Source organism: Mus caroli, chromosome X (assembly GCF_900094665.2).
Source record: "Mus caroli chromosome X, CAROLI_EIJ_v1.1, whole genome shotgun sequence".
Lineage (NCBI taxonomy): Eukaryota > Metazoa > Chordata > Mammalia > Rodentia > Muridae > Mus > Mus caroli.
The window spans coordinates 103,017,629-103,025,113 of record NC_034589.1 but is presented as its reverse complement, the minus strand read 5'-3'; the positions used below and the strand labels follow the sequence as shown (position 1 = coordinate 103,025,113).

The 7,485-nt window shown below is 39.1% G+C and overlaps 1 pseudogene across 1 annotated transcript; it reads left to right on the top strand.

Annotated features, from left to right (window-relative positions):
• Positions 1-4,990: 4,990 nt before the first annotated feature.
• Positions 4,991-5,714, top strand: LOC110287235 (annotated as a pseudogene). Its single transcript, XR_002377190.1, has one exon. The product of XR_002377190.1 is annotated as a proteasome maturation protein pseudogene (transcript).
• Positions 5,715-7,485: the final 1,771 nt, after the last annotated feature.

Genomic DNA, 7,485 nt, shown 5'->3' with positions numbered 1-7,485 from the left:
TACCAGAAACCCAGAAAGAGAAAGACTCTAAGGACTCAATGGGAGTGACCAAAGTACCCAACACTGGAGAGAGGGAACTTTAAGAGTCCACCTCTAGTAGAAAGACAGGGTCTCAAGAGGAAGGACAGGGTTACTGGCCCACAGTCAAATTTTTGACCCAGAACTGGTCCTGTCTAAAAGAACTGCAGGGACAAAAATGGAGAAGAAACTGAAGGAAAGGTGATTCAGTGACCAGCCCATCTTGGGATCCATCGATGGGAAGGCACCAAGGCCTGATACTATTACTGATGCTAACATGTGCCTATAGATGGGAGCTTGGCATGGCTGTCTTTGGAAGGCCCAACAAGCAGCTGACTGAGACAAAAGCAGATATTTACACCCAACCATTGAATCCCTATGGTTGAATTTAAAAAAGGATGGAAAAAAGCTGAAGGGTAAGAGTGACCCCATAGGAAGACCAGCAGTTTCAAATTACCCAGATCCCAGGGAGCTCCCAGAGACTGAGTCACCAACCAGAATCATACATGGGCCAGTTCTAGGCCTCTGGCACAAATATAGCATAGGTCTGCCTGGTCAGGCCTTAGTAGGAAAAGATGCTGTTAACCCTTGAAAGACTTGAGACCCAAGGAAATGGGGAGGCTGAGTATGGGGGAGCACAAAGGGAACATAGGAGAGGAGGAATGGGATGAGAAACTGTGGTAGAGGAGACAGAGGAGGGGCAATGACAGGTATGTAAATAGATAGATAGATAGATAGATAGATAGATAGATAGATAGATAGATAGATAGATAGATAGATGATAGATAGATAGTTCCCTTCCATTTCTAATAGGTATTGTCATTTACAGTGCAAATTACTCATTTCATTATGAGACCTATAAATACCAAGAGGAAGCTTTCAGGTACAATGGTATACATCTTATGGAGGTAAAGTCATAGAAAACAGAAAAAGTAGCATCTTTATTATTATTCATCTCTATATGTCATTTTTGGGTCAAGCCTCATGACTTAAGGAAATTAGCTTCTCAGTCATTTGATATTTTCCATTTTTTTAATGACTTAAAGATTCAGAGGCATAAACAGAGACATCTGTCCCTATAATAGAACAATATTTACTAATAGAGTAAAAGTATTCACAGTTAATAACATTATTCATATGCCTACTGAATCATTTTCAAAAATGATCACATATTTTAAAGTAAAAACCATGCAGCTGTCACCTGAAAATATTCTTTGGCTTTGCTAATAATCACAATGATACATATTTAGTAGTTCAAAAAGTATGTAACAATCCAAATGTCAACTTTGGGTGAGAAGATCTGAAAATACACCTTGGTAAGCATAACTAATTCCTCACTAATAAAGAATTATATAACTACTTATGAAGGAATGGACAAAAAGGAGGAAAGATAATTCTGGTTAGATACACACAGCAAACAATTGTCATTGGTGTGATAAAAAAAATAGAATTCCTGACTAATGAGATGAATTCCTGGATAAAGGGGCTTGTTGCCAAGCCTGACTACCTGAGTTCAATCCCAAAAACCCAATGTTGGAAGGAAAGGACTCACTCACACAACTTTTACTCTGATCTTCACACATGCTATAGTACACACAACCCCCCTCAATAAACAATAACTGTAAAAAGAAAATTTCATGAAGTGGTTTCTCTTACAAGCACACGAGTTTTGTTTTGTTTTGTTTTGTTTTGTTTTGTTTTGTTTTGTTTTGTTTTGTTTTGTTTTAACTTCTGTGGGGAATCCAGTTACCAGTTCACCTGACAAAAGTTTTCTGTTTTATTTTGTATTCTTTCACCTTTGTCCTGTATTCTATGCCACACTATGTACTAGTTTACATTAAACTCATAGACAATAATCTTAATTATGGCCGGCTCTCTCTTTTACATCTGGACCTTATGGCCTATCAAAATAATCATTCACTTCCTTGCTACTTAATTCTGACCAACATACTACTGAAACCCTTTTCAATAATGGCACTTATTTTTTATGGATTAAGGCTAACATGTATATTAGTCTCTTAGCAAAATGCTGGCATATGAAAATAGCTGAACAGACATCTATCAACAAATAATAAATACATTTTTAGAAATAAATCCCAGCTGGTTCCTGAAATATATTCAATCCCTCAATGGTTGAAAGAAGTATTTTCAAATGTATCCTCCCATTTAATTTTCTCAGTACACCAATATAAACCATACTCTGATATTCTCATTTTTAAATTATAGGAGTGGAAAAAGAAGCATTTAATCAATGAATGCACATTTACAGTCTGCCATGCACTAAGCACTGACTCTTAAATAGACAAAAATACTAAAAGTAATCTGTATTTGTTCATCATAACATACCACTTCTCTCTTAACCCTCCCCCAGAAATGTTTCTTTCTTCTTGATATCAGAATAATTTTGAAAACTCTTCATAATAAAAATAATTAATTCTATAGCCCAGTGGCCTAACATAGTATCTCACATATAAATTGTACTCAGAAAATATTTTTAAATAAATGAATGAGTTAACAGTTCTAACAGATTATTTTATATTTTTAAATTTTTTAAACATACATTCTCTTTCTAAGGTTATGGCATCTCAGCCCCATTTAATTAAATGTGGATGAGTATCTCTTAGGTGCTCCACTTTGTCCTGTGATCCTGATTGTTGCCATTTTCTTTTATTATTATTATTATTATTATTATTATTATTATTATTATTATTATTATTATTATTATTTTCTTGTTTTTACACTCAAAATTTTATTCTTCTCCTGGTCTACCCTCCAACAGTTCCACATCCCATACCTCCTCCCCGCCCCATTGTCTCCATGAGGATGTACCCCTTCCCTCCCACACCAAATCTCTAAACTCCCTGGGGCCTCCAGTCTCTGCATCAACTCTGAATAAACACAGACTCAGCAGTCCTCTGCTGTATGTGTGTTGGGGGCCTCATATCAGCTGGTGTATGATGTCTGTTTGGTGGTCCAGTGTTGGAGAGATCTCAGGGGTCCAGATTAATTGAGACTGCTGGTCCTCCTACAGGGTTACCCTCCTTCTCAGCTTCCTCGAGCTTTCCCCTAATTCAAACATGGGGCTCACCAGCTTCTGTCCACTGGTTTGGTGCAAATATCTGCATCGGATTTCTTCAGCTCTTGTTGGGTCTTCATGATGGATTCTTTTTTGTGAGCACTTCATAGCCTCAGTGTCAGGCCTTGGGCTGGATCCCAATTTGGGCCTGTTGCTGGACCTTCTTTTCCTCAGGCTCCTCTCCATTTCCATCTATGCAGTTCTTTCAGACAGGAAAAATTATGAGTCAGAGTTGTGACTGTGGGATGGCAAACCCATCCCTCACTTGATGCCCTGTCTTTCTGCTGGAGGTGGGCTCTATAAATTCCCTCTCCCCACTGTAGGGTCCCTCCCTTTGAGTCCTGAGAGTCTCTCACCTCCCAGGTCTCTGGTACATTCTGGAGGATCTCCCCAACCTCCTACCTTCTGAGGTTGCCTAATTTCATTCTTTCTGCTGGCCCTCAGGACTTCAGTCCTTTACCCCAACCCAATAACAGATCAGGTTCCCTGCCCCCATCCACTTCTCTCCCAGGTCCCTCCCTCCCTCCCATTGTGGTTGCTTTCTTCTCCCTCCCAAGTGGGACTGAGGTGTCCTCATTTGGGCATTTCAGCTTGTTAACATTTTTGAGTTCTGTAAACTGTATCGTGGGTATTTTTTATTTTTTTATTTTGGACTAATATCCTCTTATTAGTGAGTACATACCATGCATGTCATTTTGGGTCTGAGTTACCACACTCGGTATGATATTTTCTAGTTCTATTCATTTGCCTGCAAAACTCAGGATGTCCTTGTTCTTAATAGCTGAGTAGTATTCCATTGTGTAAATGAACTGCATTTTCTGTATCCATACTTCTGTCTTGGGACATCTGAGTTTTTTCCAGCTTCTGGCTATCACAAGCAAGGCTGTTATGAACATGGTAGAACACAGGCCCTTGTGGCATAGGGGGCTTCTATTGGGTATATTCCCAAGATTGGTATTGATGGGTCTTCAGGTAGATCTATTTCCAATTTTCTGAGGAAACTCCAGATTGATTTCCAGAGTGGTGTACCAGGTTGCAAACCCACCAGCAATGGATGAGTGTTCCTCTTTCTCCAAATCTTCTCCAACATGTGATGTCACCTGAGGTTTGGATCTTAGCCATTCTGATTGGTGTAAGGTGAAATCTCAGGGTAGTTTTGATTTACATTTCTCTGATCACTGAAGACTAACATTTCTTTAGGTGCTTCTTAGCCATTTGAGATTCGTCTATTGTAAAATTTTGGTTTATAACTATACCCCATTTTTTGATTGGATTATTTGGGTTTTTTTGGTGGTTAGTTTATTGAGTTCTTTATATATTTTGGATATTAGCCCTCTATCAGATGTGAAGATTTTTTTTTCCTAATCTGTAGGTTGCTGATTTGTCTTATTGACTATGTAATTGGCCTTACAGAATCTTTCCAGTTTCATGAGGTCCCATTTATCAATTCTTGATCTTAGAGTTTGAGCCATTAGAGTTCTGTTTAGGAAATTTTCCCCTGTGCCAATGAGTTCAAGGCTCTTTTCCACGTTCTCTTCTACTAGATTCAGTGTATGTGATTTTATGTTGAGGTCCTTAATCCACTTGGACTTGAGCTTTGTGCAAGGTTACAAATAATGGATCTATTTTCATTTTTCTACATACAGACAGCCAGCTAGATCAGCACCATTTATTGAAGATGCTTTCTTTTTCTCATTGTATATTTTTGGTTTCTTTGTCAAAGATCAAGTGTAAGTGTGTGGTTTTATTTCTGGGTCTTCAATTCTATTCCATTAATCAACCTGTCTGTCTCTGTACCAATACCTGCACTTTTTATCACTATTGCTCTGTAGTAAAGGTCAGGGATGGTGATTCCTCCAGATGTTCTTTCATTGTTAAGAATTGTTTTTGGGTTTTGGCTGGCAGACTCGAGCAGGTTCAGAGGATCTCACAGAACTGTTTCTAAAATGAACGCCAGAGGTCTTGGGTCGGAGCTGAAGGACAGTATTCCAGTCTCGGAGCTCTCAGCCAGTGGGCCTTTCGAGAGTCACGATCTTCTCTGGAATGGGTTTTCTTGTGTGAAAAATGAACTTTTGCCCAGTCACCCTCTCGAGTTATCAGAAAAAAACTTCCAGCTCAACCAGGACAAGATGAACTTTTCCACGCTGAGGAACATCCAGGGTCTGTTTGCTCCCCTGAAGTTACAGATGGAATTCAAGGCAGTGCAGCAGGTTCACCGTCTCCCGTTTCTCCTGAGCTCAAACCTCTCACTGGATATTTTGAGGGGCAACGATGAGACCATTGGTTTTGAGGATATTCTTAATAATCCATCACAAAGTGAACTGATGGATGAGCCCCACGTGATGGTGGAACATAAGCTGGGCTTGCTGTAATATGGGGCCCGCACAGGGAGGGATGACGGGTATGCTCTGCATAGTTGCCTGCTACAGTCTGATGCTCACAGCAGTAAAGTACTGAGAGGATCGCTGGGCCATGTGGAAGCATTTGAGGCTTGGTTTTGAGTTGTGAGTCAGTTGAGAGCCTACAGGTGGTTCTGAGGTTACAGCAAAGCCCAAATTCTGAAAATGTGTTTCTTATAAATGTTATAAAAACGCAATAAAATTCCCAAGAGCCTCCTTGAAAAAAAAAAAAAGAATTGTTTTCACTATTCTGTGTTTTTTGACTTTCCAGATAAATTTGAGAAATGCTTTTTCCATATCTTTGAAGAATTGTGTTGGGATTTTAATGGGGATTGTATTGAATCTGGAGATTGCCTTTGATAGGATTCTCACTTTTACTATGTTAATTCTGCCAATCCATGAGCATGGGAGATCTCTCCTTTTTCTGAGATCTTTGATTTCATTCTTGAGAGACTTGAAGTTATTGTCATACATATCTTTCACTTGTTTGTTTAGGATTAACCCCCAAGATATTTTATATTATTTGTGGCTATTGTGAAGAGAATTGTTTCACTAATTACTTTCTCAGCCTGTTTATCATTTTTATAAAGGAAGGCTACTGATTTATTTGAGTTAACTTAATATCCGGCCACTTTTCTGAAGTTGTTTATCAGCAAGAGATCTCTGGTAGAATATTTGAGCTCACTTATGTATACTATCATATCATCAGCAAAGAGTGATACCTTTATTTCTCCTTTGCCAATTTGTATTCGCTTGATCTGGAGAGATGGCTCAGAGGTTAAGAACACTGACTGCTCTTCCAGAGGTCCTTAGTTCAATTTCTGGCAACTACATATTTGCCATTTTCTTTTAATTACTACATCTAGTACTACAAAACATAAAAGAACCTCAACTATTCATACGTGCTATAATTACTCCAAATATATGCTTTTTCGAGCAAGGATTCAGAAGATGAGCACTAGGGAGTTATAAATGTGCCAAGGTCTTATCTCTCTGTAGGCTTCAGATACACTATCTATAAAGGACAATAGATGGAAAAGAATAGATTACATGAGAATGGTCTCTATCAACCAATAGAGAAACTAAACTTTCTGACACTATATCTGCATGCTGTTAATCTATGGGCATTGTTTCAAAACTAAAAAAAATATTCTGTTATTGTTGTGATATTTATATACTTTGGAATGCAAAGTAAGATTTATTTTCGAGCTAATATTTATTTATTTATTTATTTATTTATTTATTTATTCATTTTACATCCTGATCACTGCCCCCACTCTCCTTTCCGTTTCCACCTCACAAATCCCTCCCCACCTTACCTTTCCCCTTCTCCTCTGAAAGGGTAGAGCCCCCCCCCCTTAGTATCCCGCAGCCCTGGCGCATCAAGTCTCAGCAGGGTTAGGCACATTCTCATCCACTGAGGCCAGACAATATATCCCAGTTCGGGGAAGAGTCCACAGACAGGCAACAGCTTAAGGGACAGCCCCTACTCCACTTACTGTGGATTGAAATGAAGACTTAAGATTCACATCTTCTACATATGCATAGAGTATCTGGCTTGTGTAAGCTCTTTGGTTGGTGGTTTAATCTCTGGGAGTGACAAAGTGTTTAGGTTACTTGTGTCAATTGGTTTTCCTGTGAGTTCACATTCCCTCCAGGGCCCACAATCCTTCCCCTAACTCTTTCTTTTCTTTTCTTTTCTTTTCTTTTCTTTTTAATGTGTATTATTTTATTTGGTTTTTGTTTTGTTTTGTTTTTGTTTGTTTTATTAGGTATTTATATCATTACATTTCCAATGCTATCCCAAAAGTCCCCCACACGCTCCCCCACCCACTCCCCCACCCACCTACTCCCACTTCTTGGACCTGGTGTTCCCCTGTACTGAGGCATATAAAGTTTGCACAATTAATGGGCATCTCTTTCCAGTGATGGCCGACTAGGCCATCTTCTGATACATATGCAGCTAGAGACACGAGCTTGGGGGGGGGGGGG